Source organism: Pinus tabuliformis, chromosome 1_2 (genome assembly GCF_031772625.1).
Source record: "Pinus tabuliformis cultivar Carrire ecotype Pingquan chromosome 1_2, CPIR1, whole genome shotgun sequence".
NCBI classification, from domain to species: Eukaryota; Viridiplantae; Streptophyta; class Pinopsida; order Pinales; family Pinaceae; genus Pinus; species Pinus tabuliformis.
In genome coordinates, this window is record NC_142298.1 from 751,452,239 (window position 1) to 751,471,447 (window position 19,209).

Below are 19,209 nucleotides of genomic sequence, written 5' to 3' on the forward strand. Positions count from 1 at the left end.
ATATAGGAGCATGGTAGATATAGCTCAAGATATTCATATAGAAGGAGCATACCTAGTATAGCAAATCATCTATGATAAAAGAAGATTGATCATGATTAAGAATCTTAGAAGACCTCCATCAAAAGAAAAGAAACATTTGCAAGGCAAGGGTCTTTAAGATCCTCTAATGGAATCTTCAAAAGAAGATTCATGAACCAAAGCAAATGTCTCATCGGGAATCCCATTCATGGGATTCAAGAAAAGGATGATATACAAGCAAGCTAAGATGAAGCAAGAAGTGCCACACCAATGACAACCAAATGAAGCTAAGATGATGAAAGGAGAATCACGATGAGGTATGTATGCATCAAAGTTTAGACATGTTATCATTTGTATATTATTGAGTCATGGGAATAGTTCTATAACATGATCAAGTATGAAAGAATCTCTTTCACCAAGGACATGCTCGAAGGCATTTACTACGATGCAATGAAGGTCAACAAAAGAATATGCTCACATAAGGAGTATAAGATTGTTGACTACGAAGCAAGAAGAAATGTTGACTAGTCCAGGAAACAAGCAATAAAGAAATGCTCTCACAAGAAGCATAAGATGGTTGAACTATCTATCTAAGAAGAAGCAAATGAAGAAAGAGATCAAGCATGTGAAGAACACCATGATCACCAAGAATCACTATCTGACAAAATACTTTGAAGATATCTCCCGAAAGAAGGCAGGACAACTCTGACAAAGGAAGGAAGGACCCTTGACACCTATGAAGGCCTTGGAGATATAAAATATGCAGATAATTGATTCTACTCTACAAAGATGTCGTGATGAAGAAGCCATCCAACAAAATAAAAAGCAATGTTGAAGCAATATCAGGATGAAGTCATGATGGGCTACTAGGTCGAAGCATGTAAACAAGCAAATACAACGAAGCATCCATGAGAAGAGTATTTCGAAGCATGGACAGATGACAAAGGAGTAGCCAGATGACAAGAAAACCTGATGTACGGTAAGAAAGACACTTTCCACGAAGGAAGCAATGACATGACAAACCAAGAAGGAAAGTGATCGATGGATGGTGCCCTACCTAGAAGAAGTTCAAACAAAGACTTCATGACATCAAAGAAAGGAAGGATATCAAGCAGCTGAAGGACCCATGAAGAAGAAGTTGTTGATGAATGAAAGAGTCCCTAGTTAAGAGGGAGCTCTGATAAGTCCCTGATCAAGAGGGAGTTTTGGATCACCCCTGATTACAAAGGAGTGACAATTGTGTTTTTCCATTTCATGGGTCATGCACTAGACCAGGACTAACAGTCGTAAGTCTAGATGAAGGCCATGAATGGAAATGTAGACACAAGATAGACACAACATTCTTGTCTTCACTTGGGAAGAAAGAATGGGAGGATTAGGTAATCATCTGGCATCTGATACTCTTTGAGGATGTGTAGGGCATCCAAGACAAGAGTAGGCAAGAGGACCGATATTCTTTGAGGGTTGGGAACCCAAGATAAGAATAGTCCTAGAAGGTCATACTCAGAGAACACCCGGGTGGGTATGTACCTTGAGAGACAATGATGAAGGTGTCTATAAATCATTGGTCTCGCCAGCATTGTAGCTCATGATCTCATGAAGAGATGGAGTTGTTAGTCAAGGCCTTGCACTATGACAATGTTGATGGATATGATGCTATAACAGATGGATTGCAAATCCGGTTTCTCTTATGTGAATTCTTCAAGATTGATAATAGCCAAACACCTTGTAATGTTGTATGAATACCTCCCTAGTTAAGAGGAAGTGTTGAAGAAAATGTAACTAGGTTCGGTCTTCATAAATGTACTTTTGATATTTGTATTTATTCAAGAAAAGAAATATTATTTTTATAATATATGTCAATGAGTTTCTTGCTCATTGAAATAGGTCTAGCACAAGTTAAAGTGTTATAGGTGAGTCAAATAGTCAAAAGAAAATATTGAAGACCTTAAGGGCATGTTACACTATGTATAAAATAGTATAAAGGTCAAAGGAATACCTCCAAGACAAGTACAAGTCCTCTCCATGCAACAATGTCCTCCTCAAGAAGAAAAACAAATAAAATAACGAAGAAATAGTCAAGTCATCCGAAGGACAACTAGTCGGCCTCAAGTCGGCCTAAAGGAGGGGCAGTCCTCTATATATAGAGGTTGTCCACTCCCTCTCAACGTCATCCATCTCTCTGAAATCAGCGAAGGTAGCCGAGAAAAAGGGTGAAGAAGGGACGAAGAAAGGGTCTACAAGTATAGCGAAAAAAGGAGGAAGAAATACCGAAGCTTTGGAAGTCTGTTCCAAGGCTAAAAGACAGTCACACGTGCGAAGGAGAGGGTCTCTCTGCAGTCATAGCAGCCCTCTATTATAGTCACACAAACTTCATTATTTGGGATAAGAACATAAGCCTAAAGGGTCTCCAAGACAAGCGAAGGAAGGAGGAAGAAGGCCAAAGTGAAGAGGATTGTTTCTAGGGCTAGAAACAGTCACACGTGCGAAGAAGAGGTGGGTAAGTCTGCGAGTATAACAGCAGGATCAAACAGTTCATGAAATAGTGTTGGATGGGTTAGAAATTAAGCCTACAAGGCCTCCCAAGTCAAGCGAAGAAGCCTATCTCTCTAGCAAAGGAAAAGGGACCCTAATTCTCTAGGGTACCTCCCACACGTGCAAGAATTAGGGTTGCAGTGCTATCACACTAAGCCTTCCACCATACACCAAGAAGGAACTTGGATGATCAAGAGAAGGAATGAGTATCCTTAGGTGAAGGATATCACTAAGGAAAAGTATCTCTTCTAGAAGATCTACTTACAGTGGAAGGAAGAACGAAGTGTCGGAAGAAGGACGAAGTGCCGGAAGGAGGTAGACAAAGTGTCGGGGAAACATAGTGCAAAGAAAAGGAAGGACTTGACTTGTGCTTGGAGGTTCTTCTAGTCAAGGGTCTAGGGTTTGGCATTGATCAAGAAAGAAGCTTCAATAAGAGAAAACTTATTGAGGGTTTCTAGGGTTTGGCATTGATCAAGATTGAAGCTTCAATAAGAGAAAACTTACCAAAGGGTTTTTCTCTCAAGAGAAGAGAGGTTTTGGCCCTGGCAGAGAGCCAACATCTTGTGTTCTTGTTCTTATGTTTTGGTAGCAATTTGATGAAGTACACACACATGCATTAATAAGAAGAAGAAGAAGATTAAGCTAACAAGAAAAAGTAAAAAGACTCCACAAATTGTTATCAAGTAATGAAGAATCACACTACACTTATTTGCCCTAGATTCTTCAACAGCCCTCCCTCCTCCCCTGCCCCCACAAGACTGTTGTAAAACTGTTTTTTACATTGATTTGAATCTATACATATCAAGCGGGAATTTCTACGAGGTATGCATGCAAATTTATATATTATAAACTCTGTACGGTAGGAGATAATGGATGGAAGACTTTTACAGTTGTACTTTTCTGAAAAGAGCTTACGGGTGAAAGATTGAAGGAAGAGGAGGTTAGGTAAACAATTGAAATATATCCTCATGCAGGTAAAAATGAAAATACATGTTTCAAAAGTACATTTAAAAACAAATCATTCCAATGTTATAAAGAGATTTCCTCCCTATGAAATAATTTTACAGAGCAGACAAATGAATTTTTGTTTTTGCTATGGTATAAGGAGGAAAATAATTATAAAGAGGAAAAACGTACGTGAAGAGAGAATTTGGATAAATTCTTATCCAAAGATTTTACAAAAGTAAAAAGGGAAACTAAAAGATATTTTATCAATCATGGCAAAACAAGACATGGTTTTCAAAACCATTGGAAGCAAAATAATAGATGATTTCCAAGGAAAGATGATAATTATTTATGAAGTTCCATTCATTCATAAGTGGCCAAAACTTAAAAGTAAATATGAAAACAATGGATGGTTTTAACTTTTGGGTAAATGTTTGTAAATTTCATTTATGAAATTCATAAACAAATAAATGTTACAACGGAGAAGTATTACAAGACATGGTTTTCAAAACCATGGATGGGTTTACAGAGCAATATTTTGGGATTTGATTTATGAAATTCATGAGGAAAGGAACAACAAAACAAGACATGGATTTCAAACAATGAATAGTTTTACGGGATAAAATCATTTGAGGAATATTTTGAGTTTTCATTTACTGAATCCATGGAAATATGGAAATACGATTTTATAATTTTCTGGGAAATATTTTTATCAAAATATCTTATTCCCAAAAATTTGATATTTATATTTTTAGAAATTAAAGAGTGACAAAAAATCAGTGATTTCCAAATCTTTTTCAAATTTCTAGACAATGGTTGAGCACCTCAAAGATAATTAAGATAATTGAATTATCAAAGGACGGGGGATTAATCAATTCTATAAAAATGGATCAGTCAACCAGATTATGGGCATATTAACTGAGTTTTAGGGAGCAACTTCAACAACCTCCAGATTTTGAGGTAAAAGATCAACAGGCAGAAGATTAAGGCAGATTTGTGACAAAAAATGGGCAACCAGTTTCAAGAATAAAGGCAATCAATTAGCAATCAGTGAGCCAATTTCCACATTTTAGGGAACAAAATCAACAATCAAGCAATCATTTACAAATTTACAGGGCAGAATCTTAAACACCTTCAGATTTCTTAGCAAAAGAATCAGAAACTAAAAGATCACTCCCAGATTGCCATTTCCAGATTTTCTACAGCATATTGTATTTTTAGTTTATTTAATAGGATTTGTTTCCTATAGACTAGTAACAGTTTGAGGAAGATATTTCCCTATATATGTTTCAATTTCAATGTAAAAGGGTTATCTTTTGATGCCAGAACCCTGCCATTTTGTAAATACTTTTATTACAGAAATTTAATTAAAGTATTCTGGCTTTAGTTTCATGACAAAAATTGTTTTTCATGTATGTCTTTCCATGTTATTCCATAATTTGTTTCTGCATATGTTCAAGGTAACATAGGAGTTAGGGCAAGGCTAGGTTTGAGTATCAACCTCCCTGACAACCTGCTGCAAAGTTATCATCTACACTGAGATTAGCTAATTGAACAATCTGTTTAAATCAGCTCCTCTGCATCATTTAATTGTTGCCTTCTGTCATCTCTTGAATGTACATTTGTTTGGCTGTAGAATTCTTCTACACACATCTACTATATTTGATTGATTAAGTATTCAGTATGAATACTTAATTATTTGATTTCTCTTATTTTCCTCCACCAAACTCTTTAAGCTATGTTTTTCTGTCAAAATTAGACGTTGGCACTTTGATCAAGTTTCAACAAGAGGGCTTTATTTCTGAGCAGAGATTGGATATTCATCAACAACCACCTACAACAAATAATAGATCTGGCCATTGTGCTTCAAAGGTTGTTGTCTAGTGACAGTGAACAACGTTAAAAAAATCCTCGTAACACTTGAGGGAGCCCCCTCTGGTTCGAGGGCCAACTTGAACCTAAAGTTTGGTTAAGTTGGTTTCTCGACGCAGTTTCGCAACCAAGAAACTGCCTTCGAGAAACAGATACAACATTTGGCATCGTTGTCGAGGAGCGTAGTAACGAAAAAATCTTTTCCCAGAGAATGATCAAGACTAGATCTACTTTTTGTTGGTGAATAAGGAGCAGGTATTTGATATTGGTTGCAATTTTTTCACCTGGCGACTCACTTTGTTTATATGGCAATTCCACTGGGTTCCAGATTCTGCAGGTTCAAAATGACAAATGCATCTCTTGCTATGATAATGATATGCAGCTCCATGTTTTTCTTCCTCATGGCAATGACAAGAAGTTTTAGATCTTTAAAAAGGATGCAATCTTCAAAATTCAGTGGTAAGTATCAGCTACTAAAGGAATTTGATTTTTATATTGTAAATATTTTTCATATCTTCAGCTGCATGCAAAGTGATTTTCCAGTTAATCCACTTCCCACGTGGTTACACTGGAAATTCGACTACACCTAACAATACATATTTTCAGCTCAGTTAGATAGAGGTGTGTGGGATTGAATCAGTAGATCATTCAATTTCAGTGTGCAATAGATAATTCAGTTTTGGTGTGCAGTTTATGAATGGGTTTTATTTTCAGCAGTTTATGGATTGATTCAATTTAGATCAACAATTATTTCAGTTTGGATTCCAGTTGCAGTATGTAGTTTGGTTTACTTGAACAATAAGTTGCAGGAGATGGGAAGAAGAACAATTGTTGACTATTGACTCCACTAGCCCAATGGATTAGGCATTGTTGTGTTTGTTTTCATTTGCAATAACTGGTTGTTTGCTGATGAACAAAACTTATTTCAGAACAGAGCAGGTTATAGGTTTCAAATTGCAGTATTTTGAATTATATCAAATTAGGCAAAGGAGGTTTCAGATTTGCAGGTGATTGATGGTTTTATGGCAGTACTTCGTGCCCAACAGAATCAAGGCAGTTGGTCTACTTGTTCGCTGCATCCCACAGGGATAAGCAGTTCCCAATTGAAGCCTAATGTTGCAACTTTTTCTGACACCTTCAAGTTTACATGTTTTTTTTTAATTTTCCAAAATTCGCCACACCTTCCTTCAATATTATCCTTGCCTTAGCAAATGTCGTCCTTTATATATCATTCCATTTAACCCTTTCCATTGCTAAAGGATGAATTGTCTCTAAGGTTTTTATAAATGTTTATGAGTTATTTTTAATAGTTTTGATTTTAAATAAAATTTAATTTTATAAAATATATATAATTATATTGTCTCTAAGGTTTTTATAAATGTTTATGAGTTATTTTTAATAGTTTTGATTTTAAATAAAATTTAATTTTATAAAATATATATAATTATATTTTTTATAAAATTGTTTATTTAAAATATTGAACTTACATTAAAAATATCGAGTCATCCCAATCTCTAAGTATCATAATCACATTTGTTACCATGTATTACAAGCAATGTTTTAAAACTCCAACTCCGATTCAGAAACAACCGAGGATCGACTCCGACTCCGACTCCGACTCGGTATCGACTCGATCGATTTGATTTAGTGACTCAGCCGTTGTAAAAAATACATTAAATATTTATTTTTTATAAAAAAACATAAGTTTAAATATTTTCATTCATGTTTCCAAACACAAAGCTTTAGAATATAGAGAGAAGACAACATATGATCAAAGTAGGTTCATGAATATATCCATTATATCAAAATGGCACCCAGTGCACTGTCCAATACATACATGAATGATGATATAGAAATGAAAACAAAAACACATAACCAAGGAGGCTAGAAATGGCCTCTACAACAAAAGTAAACTCTGAAACATCACTAGTCACCAGTACTACTGGCTACTGCTGGAGGAGCCAACATCATCTGGCTCAGACTCTGAATCAAAGTCAGAGAAGGAAACCCATGGCTCCTCCTCATCATCATCTCCAATTGCAACTGTAGAAGTGGTAGCACTAGTAGGTTTCCCAGTAGGTGCACACTGAGATAGACGAGATATGTGCTTCTGTCGTCGTTGAGTAGAGGAAGCGCCTACAACTAGAGGACTTGGGGTTGGGCCTGAGGCTGGTATAAGTGGATCTGCATTCAACTGAACATTTTTTTCATCTAATTCCTCCTTCTATAAATCCAAATCAAGATCCTCATCAGAATCAAACTCTGTTGGATGACATAGACTAGATCATAAGACAAACCAATTGCGCTCACACCCAGTAACACTGCAAGTTTGACTCAAAATACGAATTGCAAACTTCTGCAATTGAAGACAATGGCTACCAAAAGCCTCCCACCATTGTGCTGCGAAAAACATAGTTGTGTAATGAGTTAGCTCAACAAATTATATCCAAATTTCAAATTATAAACAATTTAACAAAATAAGAATTTGAAAATTGAAATTTTTGTTTACCTGGCTCATTTACTTCCCTTGCAATCTTTGCTAGGTTATTGCCAAAGGTACCTGTGGCTTTGCTGAAACAAGTGATCTGTCGGTGTATCTCCAGCTGATCACTCTCCATAGGGACCATGAGATCAATGCAGTCAATCAATCCATCTCTAACCTCCCCACCCAAATGTTGAAGGAAAGCTAACTAGGTCCGGTCTTCATAAATGTATTTTTGATATTTGTACTTATTCAAGAAAAGAAATATTATCTTTATAATACATGTCAATATGTTTCTTGCTCATTGAAATAGGTCTAGCACTATTTAAAGTGCTATAGGTAAGTCAAATAGTCAAAAGAATAAGTTGAAGACCTTAAGGGCAGGTTATACCTTGTATGTATATGTATTATGGTCAAGAGAACACCTCCAAGCAAAGTCACAAGTCTCCTTCTAGCAATGGCACTACCAAGAAGCTCATTCAAGCTCACAACTCCACCAAAGAACCATCTGAAGTCCACTCTACAAGTTGGCCTACAAGCAGCCAGACAAGTCGGCCTAAGAGATAATCAACTCAGCCTAAAGAGGAGGGACAAACCTCTATTTATAGAGGTTGTCCACTCCTCATACAACGTACAACAAGAGCTCTGAAATCAACGAAGGAGAAAACAATTAAGACGAAGTAAGAAGGTCTCCAAAGACAGTGAAGAAAAAAGGGTACACCACCGAAGTCTTGAAGGTTGTTCCAAGGTCTGCTACAGTCACACGTGCGGAAATTTGAGAGTTGTCCATGTGGCTAGGACAACAGTAAACCACAGTCACTCATCTACCTTCGGTTGGGGCTAAAACTAGGCCTATAAGGCCTACTACTCTAGCATTGGAAAAAGACCCTCAAGCAAAGAAGGACACTCAAGCGAAGAATGAAAGAGGCTACAACAACAAATAAACAGTCACACATGCAAGAATTTAGGGCTGCTGGACAGCCACATCCAGTCTACACCTACACTTTGGAGAAGAAACTCATTTGATCAAGAAGGTGAAGGAATCATCATATGGAAGGGTTGTCATCAAGGCTTGTTCTCTAGAGCAAGTGCATCAAGGTTTACTAACAAGTTAAAAGTAGAACAAATTGTCGAAAGTAGGAGGGCAAAGTGTCGGGAAACAAAGTGTTGAAAGAAGTGTTGAAGAAGTGCCGACAGAAGTGGAGACTTGACTTGTGCTTGTAGGATCTCTTTGCCAGGGGTCTAGGGTTTGGCATTGACCAATAGAAGCTTCAATAAGAGAAATTCACTAAAGGGTTTTCCTCTCAAGAGTAGAGAGGTTTTGGCCTTGGCAGAGAACCAACATTTTGTATTCTTGTTTTTTATGTTTTGGTAGCAGTTTGATGAAGTACACACATATGCACTGATAAGAAGAAGAAGAAGCATAAGCTAATAAGACAAGTAAAATGACTCCACAAATTGCTATCAAGTAACGAAGAATCACACTACACTACATTTGCCCTAGATTCTTCAACAAAGCTCCTACCTCCAAAGCTTTATAATGATACCATGGGTTCAAAAAATACCCTGCTGCATGTATAAGGCAATGGAGTTGATTGTTCCATCTTTCATCAATGATTGCCCAAATGGGCCCATGCTTAGCCACTCTATCCTTGTATGTTGTCTTTATTTGCTCCTTTGCTTGATCCATAGCCTCATAAATGAAGCCTGTAGCCAATCTTTCCCCATCCACCAACCACAACACCTTAACCAGTGGCTCAACAACCTTCACAATCATTGCTTCCTTTTTCCAAAATATTTCTTCATTAACTTTCGTTTTCAAATCTTTGCCATCATGTTTGTGAGACCACTGGCTTTATTTCCATTCATCACTGGAAAACATCTTTTGCAAGTTTCTATGTTGAGAAAGTATAGATTGCAATGTTAAAAAATGAGTTGCAAATCTAGTGATGACAAGCCTAATGATATCCCTGCGCCCTGTGTGTCTCCTCATCGGGCTCAAAATCCATGAGTGATTGTAGATACATTTTGTTACGCTTTTGGCATGCTCTACAGTGTTCTTGACCCAATCTAATTTGCCAATATCCTCAAGTATGAGGCCTATGCAATGTGCAATCCATGGGGTCCAAAAGATGGTTTTGTGTTTTTCCTCTAACAGTTTACCGGCAAGAACAGAGTTAGAGGCATTATCTGTGATGATTTGAACAACATTAGCCACCCCCACCTCCTCAACAACCTCATCTAATAGTTGAAACAACGATTGTCCATCTTTCACCCTATCAGATGCATCAACTGATTTTAGAAACATGGTTCCCTGTGAGAAAAATATAAGAAAGTTTATGATGGTAGGGTTCCTTTGATTAGTCCATCCATCTGACATGATGGTACATCCTGTTTTTCCTATGAGTTTTTGAAATCTTTCAAATACTCATCAATGGAGGAAATTTCTTTTCACAAATGAGACCCCCTTAACTCATGCATAGTAGGGTCTTTTAAGCCCTTTCAAGTAGCAAATATGGCATCAAACACAGGCTCATAATATGGTGAACAGGAAGCATTGAAGGGGATATCAGCATCACACCACCATCTAGCTACGTAATCACAAGCAATGTCCCTCAATTCTTTCTTCCAATGGTCATCTAAAGTGGGTTGCATATGACTTCTACTAGCTTGAGGACCATGTACATCTGATGGAGAGGAGGGTGTGACAGTGAAAAAACTTTTGATATTCATATCACCCTTCTTTTTTCATTTTACCCTTACCCTTTTTTTCTTGCATGGACTCCAAAGAGGGAGGAACATAGCAAAAGGGGTTGGATGCATTAGTACAAGGGATAGATGAAGAGCCCTCAAAATCAAAATGGGGGTTGGTAGCCATCATTTGTTGTATACTCCTCTTCCTCCCAATTTCAGCCTCTATTTCTTTTTGCCTAGCTTTTTCTTCCTGAAACTTCTCAAAGCTATTTAACAACTCCTTCCTAATCTCCCCAATTTGTGGTGATTCACATGGAGTAATTTGGCCTCTAATACCAGCCAAGTGTTGTTTCAGCCTATGAATGCCCCCAGGACCCTCCTTAATTTTTCTATGGCAAAATTTGCAATGCATTTGATTATCAACCATTTCAGCATATGCCCAAGCAACATCTTTCACTCTAGGAGCCATTTTTTGACTTGGAAATGAAAGGAAAAAATCGAAAAATGAAAACAAAAAAGATAGCATTGCTTCAATGTTCATTTCTTTTACAAATTTCCAAATTTGCACAAAAAAATAAATAAGCAAAAACAAACTTTAGAAGTGACAAAAAAATACCTCGGCACAAACCGCCTCCTCAATGCTGCTCCAACAAACCAACTCCCTAATGTTGCTCCAATGACTGCCCAAGAAGCTCCTCATTGCTGCTCCAATGCTTGCCCAAGACTCCTCACTGCTACTCCAAAAACAAACTCCACAACTCTTCACAAACTCCTCACAAATTCTCACACAAATGCAATGAGATAGTTGTGAGGAAATGAGAGGGGTTAGGTAGCTTTTATAGGGTTGGAAGAGGTAAATGGACCTCAAAATCACCCCAAGACAAATTAGAATTGGTTGTGGGGTCCAATTACCCCCCAAAACTCCTCGTTGGCCATGCTTTTGCATCGGTGACCGAGCCGACCGAGTTAACTCTGGCTCAGCAGAGCTGGCCGAGTAGATGACCGGCTCAGCTAGCTTGGTAACAAACCAGTCAGCCGTTTCGTTTCGACCACCGAGCCAACCCGACCAGGCCTTGGTTTGGTTTGGCTCGGCTGAGTCGGAGTCGGCTCGATCGTTTCTGAAAACACTGATTATGGGTGATCAAAAGTCAAACTCAATGAGTCAAATAAAACCTATGACCCCACCCCGCATTTCAAACATTAAAAAATCATTATATAAATTGCCTCGAGATGTGTGAAATGTTAAATCAATGGTTTGCGGGGAGCTGCCTATTCGACTTTTAACCTACCCCCCACCCCTCCACAAAGTTGTTTCACTTTTACTGCCTTTTACAGGTGTTATCATTTCATATATTGCGGATCCCCCCCCACCTAAAAATGGGCAACCAGTTTCAAGAATAAAGGCAATCAATCAACAATCAGTAAGCCAATTTCCAGATTTGAGGGAACAAAATCAGCAATCAAGCAATCATTTCCAAATTCACAGGGCAGAATCTTAAATAGCTTCAAATTTTTTAGCAGGAGAATCAAAAACTAAAAGATCACTCCCAAATTTAAAGGCAGAAAACTTTCTTCCATTTCCAAATTTTCTACAGCATATTGTATTTTTAGTTTATTTGATAGGATGTGTTTCCTATAGACTAGTAATAGTTTGGGGAAGATGTTTTCCTATATATTGTTTCAATTTCAATGTAAAAGGGTTGCCTTTTGATGCCAAAACCCTGCCATTTTTGTAAAGACTTTTATTACAGAAATTTAATTAAAGTATTATGGCTTTAGTTTCATGACAGAAATTGTTTTTCATGTATGACTTTCACTGTTATTCCATAATATGTTTCTGCATATGTTTAAGGTAACATGGGAATTAGGGTATCAACCTCCCTAACAGCGCACTGCAAAGTTCCTTACACTGAGATTAGCTAATTGAACAATCTGTTTAAATCAACTCCTATGCGTCATTTAATTGTTGCCTTCTATCATCGCTTGAATGTACATTTGTTTGGTTGTAGAATTCTTTTACACGCATCTACTATATTTGATTGATTAAATATTCAGTATGAATACTTAATTATCTGATTTCTCTTATTTTCTTCCACCAAACTCTTTAAGCTACGTTTTTCTGTCAAAACTAGACGTTGGCACTTTGATCAAGATTCAGCAAGAGAAGGCTTTATTTCTGAGAAAAGATTGGATATTCATCAGCAACCACCTACAACAAATAATAGATCTAGCCATTGTGCTTCAAAGGTTGTTGTCCAGTGAGCCCCCTCTAGTTCGAGGGCCAGCTTGAGAAACAGATACAACAGGTTTCATGCTTGGGTCAATTATCATAGGTCAAGCCTCCATTGTAGGCTTTAGGATTAAGTCAAAAATCAATTTTGTTTGGTCAAAAGATGACTCCATCAAGTCTCCTTGCAAGTTGGCCTTCAAATTAATTGTCAACTAGGTGGCTTCACCAAATAGACTCATGTCGGCTTATTTCAATGAGAAACTACTATATATATGCGTGTAGCCTTTGCTCAACAGAACCGAAAGGAAGCTCAATGTACCTCAGAGACATGAAGTTCAGTAATTACAAAGAGAGGAGTTTCGGATCAAATTATGTAATTGAGTTCGGTTAGGAGATGGTTCGATCTATTGCAAAGAAGCAATTTCGGTTAACTACAGGCAGTGAAGAGACACATATTCGATGCAATATGATGGGAGAGAGTTTGATGTATTTCAGTGGAACAAACGAGAAGGTTGTATGACTATAGGCCTAACACAAAACCGAAGTCTGGAATCATTACTAGGATAATATCACAGATTTAAAGATTGGGCCACCATCACAAGAACGAGAGATAACTGTATACAAGACTGTGATGCTACTTCTACAGGACCAAAGCATGTAATCTACTACAGGACGGTGTCATTACATAGAGGACCAAAGTATAAGTTATAACACTAAAACTTGTCAAGGGTGATCATATTGATGCAAGAAAGATGTATTGAGCATAGACTGAAGAATGAAATGCTACTCATAGTACTCAGAACTGAAGAATAAACAAGGATGACTTGATGGAGGGAGTCTTTGGTCTAGGTTGTGAGGGTCTTGGTCATCTTACCTTGTTTTGAATCTACTGAAGGAAGAATTCTTGATCGGGTTTTCCCCTAGAGTGGGGTTTTGCCCTGGCTGCATGCCTACATCTCGTGTCCTTTTTCTATTTATTGTTTGGCATTAGTCTTGATGATAAGAAAAGATAAATCAAAAGAAGGAAAAACTAATAATGAAACATCAGAAGATAATGTTATAATAAGAGAAATCAATTAACTTGGATTTCTCACCATGGAATCAGAGCTTGGTTCGTCTAAAGGGCAAGAAAAAGGTCGCCATTGAATTCAAAACAAGAAAAGAAGGACATCCACCTAGGACCGAATTACTAAGGACAAGGAGGATCAAATTTTGGGCACATACACTAACTATCTCCACAGTAACTATGCAGCAGACCTGAGCATAAATAGCAGAGATATCCTTTTTCTGTTCTAAAGGACCGAAGGACAAATCTGTGAGCCTAAACTAGGCTGAAATCTTGAATTGATAAAAGCAAAGTTTTGTGCAAGAAGAATGGTCTGAATTGACCTTAGAAATCTGAAATCCATCATCCAAAGTTACAAGCCTGTCATCTGAATTAGTAGACAAAAAGTTGTAGTTGGAACCACTGTGATCCAAACTTAGAATCAGTACTAGAGATATTTCAAGATACAGTTAAATATTTCAGTGATTTGGAGCCATCCAAACATTACAAAGATCTGAAGTTATGTTACAAAGTTACAGTCCAGTGCTTTGTAGAAGTAATATCTCAAAAGCCTGAGAGTTATAGCACGGAAGTGGCACCACTGTCAACTATGATGCAAGAATACAGTTCTAAGTGCAACAATTGTATGGCATATAAAAAAAAAATCTACAACAGCACCAAAAGAAGCAAAAGTCAATACCTTAACTTAGCATTCATGAAAGGAAGTCACTTGCAAAGGTAAGATTAGTAAAAGATACATATAATGATTTCTATTTCTATAAGGTCTAATACATATTAGATTAGGGTTCTGAAAATTCCTTTTTGGATTTGTAATATCTAAATTCCTGTGAACCCTAAGAAACCCTAACCCTATTCTAATTGTTTTCTAGCTTACTAGCCTCGATGGTTTGTAAATAGTCTAGGACAAAGTTGGAAACCCTAGTAAATTGAATAGAATTGATATCTTGAAAAATACTTTAAGGTTTGGAGTTTGTTATCATACTATTGGTACTTGTCAAGTAATTGCTACAGGTATATATAGGAATATTGATCTTATGCAAAGGAGTCATTTGAGAGAAACTTCCACCTTCTTACAAAAGATAAGTATTATCTCTATTGTCCTTCTCACTTGTAGTTTCTTTGGAAGAACTAAGCTTGCAAGCATGTAGATTATGGCTTAATACAAAGAAAGCACTTCAAGGAATCCTTACAAGGTTTGTCAAGAAACATCTCCAGGTATGTCTTAGACTATATGCTTGATAAATTTCTCTTAATATAAAAGGTACGTTCATCATCTTTTAAAATTTGTGTTACACTACTAACATCGTTGTGTCTAGCTCTCTTGAATAATGAAGATTCTTGATTGGGTGATTCATCATTAGATAAATCTATCCTCCTCATATCTTTGAAACCCTAAAAAGGGTTCTCTGGAAAACCCCAACTTAAGGGTATGTTAATGATAATGTGTGAAACCCTAGCCTACTTAGGGTTATTGCTGAAGTCTAAAAAAATGCTATTTGAATTTTGATGATGATGTCATGTTTGGGGTTTTGGTATGGTTATGAAAACCCTAATATGTTAGGGTTGAATGGTAATCTCTGAAATCCCAAACCGTTGAAGTATTGGTAGTTTTTAGAGTTTGTTGTGTTATGTATTGAAACCCTAGATCTTTAGGGTTTGGTAGACTTCATAAGTAAGGCCCTTATGATGTCCTAGGAATGAAACCCTAGGTATATGTTTGTCCATCTAATCAAATATGTTAGATGTTTGAATGTGTTTGTGTCATTAAGTTTTCCTGACATATGTTATGATATGCTTGTGCATGATCCTAGATATATGTGTTGACCTAATTGTTGATGGTCATAAGTCCTAGGGTCTGTAATTAAGCCCTGCTCGAAGTTCGATATTCTAGGATGATATTGTTTGTGAATTCTAGGGTTTTGTAACTAAACCTTAGTAGAAATTAAAATCTCTGATATATGATGACAATGTGACAATCTGGGATTTATGAAAGGTTGATAAACCTGAAATTGTATTGTGATCGGTTTGATTGTTGAGAATTAGTAAAATCTAGGGTTTACAACAAACCCTAGTGGAAGCTAGTCATGTTGTTACTTTAAATTGAGTTGTGATTGGTTTTGATTGTTAAAGCTCATGTATGAAATCTAGGGTTTTGCACTAAATCCTAGTAGGAAGTCTAACATATGAATTTTGAAGTTGTTAGATGCATTGTTGAAATTGTACTTGTTGCTTTGAGGGTTTGCAAAATGTCATAGAAAAGTTTGCTATATCTCTGAAGGAAATATTGTCACTCTAGATATAATAAGATTGATGTCTTGATTGAGCTATTGATGTGAATTAGGGTTTGTACCAAAACCTAGACAAGAAGTCAAAGTATAGAAGTAAAGTCTCTTGTTGATTATAAAGTCTAATGCTTCCATTATTGTATCATTTTGATGTGATTAACTTCATGCCTCTATTGATTTGGTTGTACTTGCTATCTAAGTTGTGTAGGTACATAATCTTCAAGATGGTGAAGATCTCTGATATGATAAGCATGATGACGGAAGTTATATGAATGTTGATATGACTTTGATGGGAAGGATGGAAGCCATGAAAGATTCTCCAATGTCATGAGAAGAAGTTGATCTCCCTAAGTTAAGAAGGAACCTGGACAGAAGAAATCTCCGTAAGTTAAGAGGGAGGACATGCTATGGTCATGATGGATACCTTGAAATTGGAGAATGCACTTTGAGGGGCTGCTAAGACAAGTAATGCAGGAATTGATTATGGAATATGTTCTTGCATGTGAAGTAGGAAAGGAAGATGTATGATTGAGGAATCTTCTGTCAAGATTCGGTCAAAATCCTACTGTGATAAATTGAGAAGCAACATCAAGTTGTCTAAAAGATACCGGAGGTTTGTATTTATTTATGCACATTTGAAAGTTTGTTACTGATTGGGGTTGTGCTTGTACAAGTAAATCTCTCGAACGTTTGATAGCATGTTTTACATGCTTATTGTTATCGATCAGTTTGATCGGGAGAGATTTGTTGTTACCGATCTGTTTGATCGGGGAGGATTTGCTACCGATTGGAATAATCAGGAGTGTTGAGGCTTTGTGTGTGATACACATTGCCTGGGAGGACATCTAGCCGACACTTTGTGTTGATGTCTAGAACCCGAAGTAGGGAGGGTGGCATTGGTCATAAAGCTCTGACCTCGGATACGCACCTGGATCCCTGAGTTGATGATTAGCAAGTAAGCCTGATGGTACCTAGAGAAGTTCAAAGCTTTAGCACATCTTAGTCCCACCCGGATAGATTACCCTGGTCGGGAATCTAGTTTGTGGCACCATGAGTGCCTAAACTGTTGAAGGACTTTGGATAGATTGCCCTAGTCAGGAATCTAGTCCATGGCATTGTGGTGCCTAAACTCTTTGTAGATCATGTGTTTTGAGATCTTCCATGTACCTCTATAGATATGTATAAGTATGAATACCTCCCTAGTTAAGAGGGAGTGTTGAAGAATGTAACTAGGTTCGGTCTTCATAATTGTAAATGAGTTAGAATTGAACTATATTTGTCAAAAGAAAGCAAAAGAATTTTTTTTCTATTAATTAAATTGACTTGTTAAAGCATGGGTTTCATGCTTGGGTCAATTATCATAGGTCAAGCCTCCATTGTAGGCTTTAGGATTTTTATTTAAGTCAAAAATCAATTTTGTTTGGTCAAAAGACTCCTCCATCAAGTCTCCTTGCAAGTCGGCCTTCAAATTAATTGTCAACTACTCGGCTTCACCAAATAGACTCATGTCGGCTTATTTCAGTGAGAAACTACTACACATATGCTTGTAGCCTTCGCTCAACAAAACAGAAAGGAAGCTCAGTGTACCTCAGAGACATAAAGTTCGGTAATTACAAAGAGAAGAGTTTGGTTAGAAGAAGGTTCGATCTATTGCAAAGAAGCAATTTCGTTTAACTACAAGTAGTGAAGAGACACATATTCGGTGCAATATGATGGGAGAGAGTTCAATGTATTTCAGTGGAAGGAAGTCAGATGAGAAGGCTGTATGACTACAGGCCTAACACAAAACCGAAGTCTGGAATCATTACTAGGATAATATCACAGATTTAAAGATTGGGCCACCATCACAAGAACCGAGAGATAATTGTATACAAGATTTTGTTGCTACTTCTACAGGACCAAAACATGTAATTTACTCCAGGACAGTGTCATCACATAGAGGACCGAAGTATAACACTGAAACTTGTCAAGGGTGATCATATTGATGCAAGAAAGATGTATTGAGCATAGACTGAAGAATGAAATACTACTCACAGAACTCAGAACTGAAGAATAAACAAGGATGACTTGATGGAGGGAGCCTTTGGTCTAGGTTGTGAGGGTCTTGGTCGTCTCACCTTGTTTTGAATCTACTGAAGGAAGAATTCTTGACCGGTTTTCCCCTAGAGTGGGGTTTTGCCCTGGCTGCGTGCCTACATCTCGTATCCTTTTTCTATTTATTGTTTGGCATTAGTCTTGATGATAAGAAAAGATAAATCAAAAGAAGGAAAAACTAATAATGAAACACCACAAGATAATGTCATAATAAGAGAAAGCAATTAACTTGAATTTATCAACAGGACTACGTAGAGGGCCTGCGCAATGGTTTGGACGACCAGATTTTCTAGAGGAGCCAGTTTTGGGACTACATGTGGAGTGAGAGAATTTTCTCTCTAATTACTTTTGTCATATACTTGCTGATTGGATAGCCAGCTGGGCATCCATAGATTGTACTCAGATTATTTCACTGCTGCTTAATAATAAATACCCTCAACTGCTGCACCAATTTTCCCAAGTTGGGTTTTTCAAGGACTTCAGTCCAAAAATAACTATGTCAAATTCTTGTGTGTGTGTGCCAGTGTTTTCTCAGTTTCCAGTTTATCTTCCGCAGAATTTAATTTGGTGAAAATTGCAGTTGTGAATTATTCGTTGTTTGTGTGGGCAAATAAACTGTTAATTAATTTACAGTTAGAAGAATAATTTCCAGTGGCTGTAATAGTTGAAATTTTCACAAAAGGCACACCAGAGAGGTGGAAAAAGCAGGCCAAGGAAACAGGTAACTCATACCTCCACATTTGTTCCTTCCATACATCTATATAGTCCCACTGACCTATTTATGGTCATTCATTGGACATTAATAAAATTATCTTATCTTATTAAAAAATATCTTCACCTAAGCCTATATCGACATCACCTTGAACCTTATAACATAGGACATCTTCTTAAGTTATCACTGGGAAGCCTCCCTTGTGGTGAAACTCCACTCAAGAGCAGGAGGAAGATGGCTGAGGTGACAGTTGCAATCTACCTCATTGTTGCAACA

At 37.1% G+C, this 19,209-nt stretch overlaps 1 protein-coding gene across 1 annotated transcript in view; it reads right to left on the reverse strand.

The window, feature by feature from the left end:
* Positions 1-19,209, reverse strand: part of EX2 (UvrB/UvrC domain protein (DUF3506)) — a 123,268-nt gene that overhangs the window by 30,777 nt on the left and 73,282 nt on the right. The gene's annotated exons all lie outside the window — the stretch shown is intronic.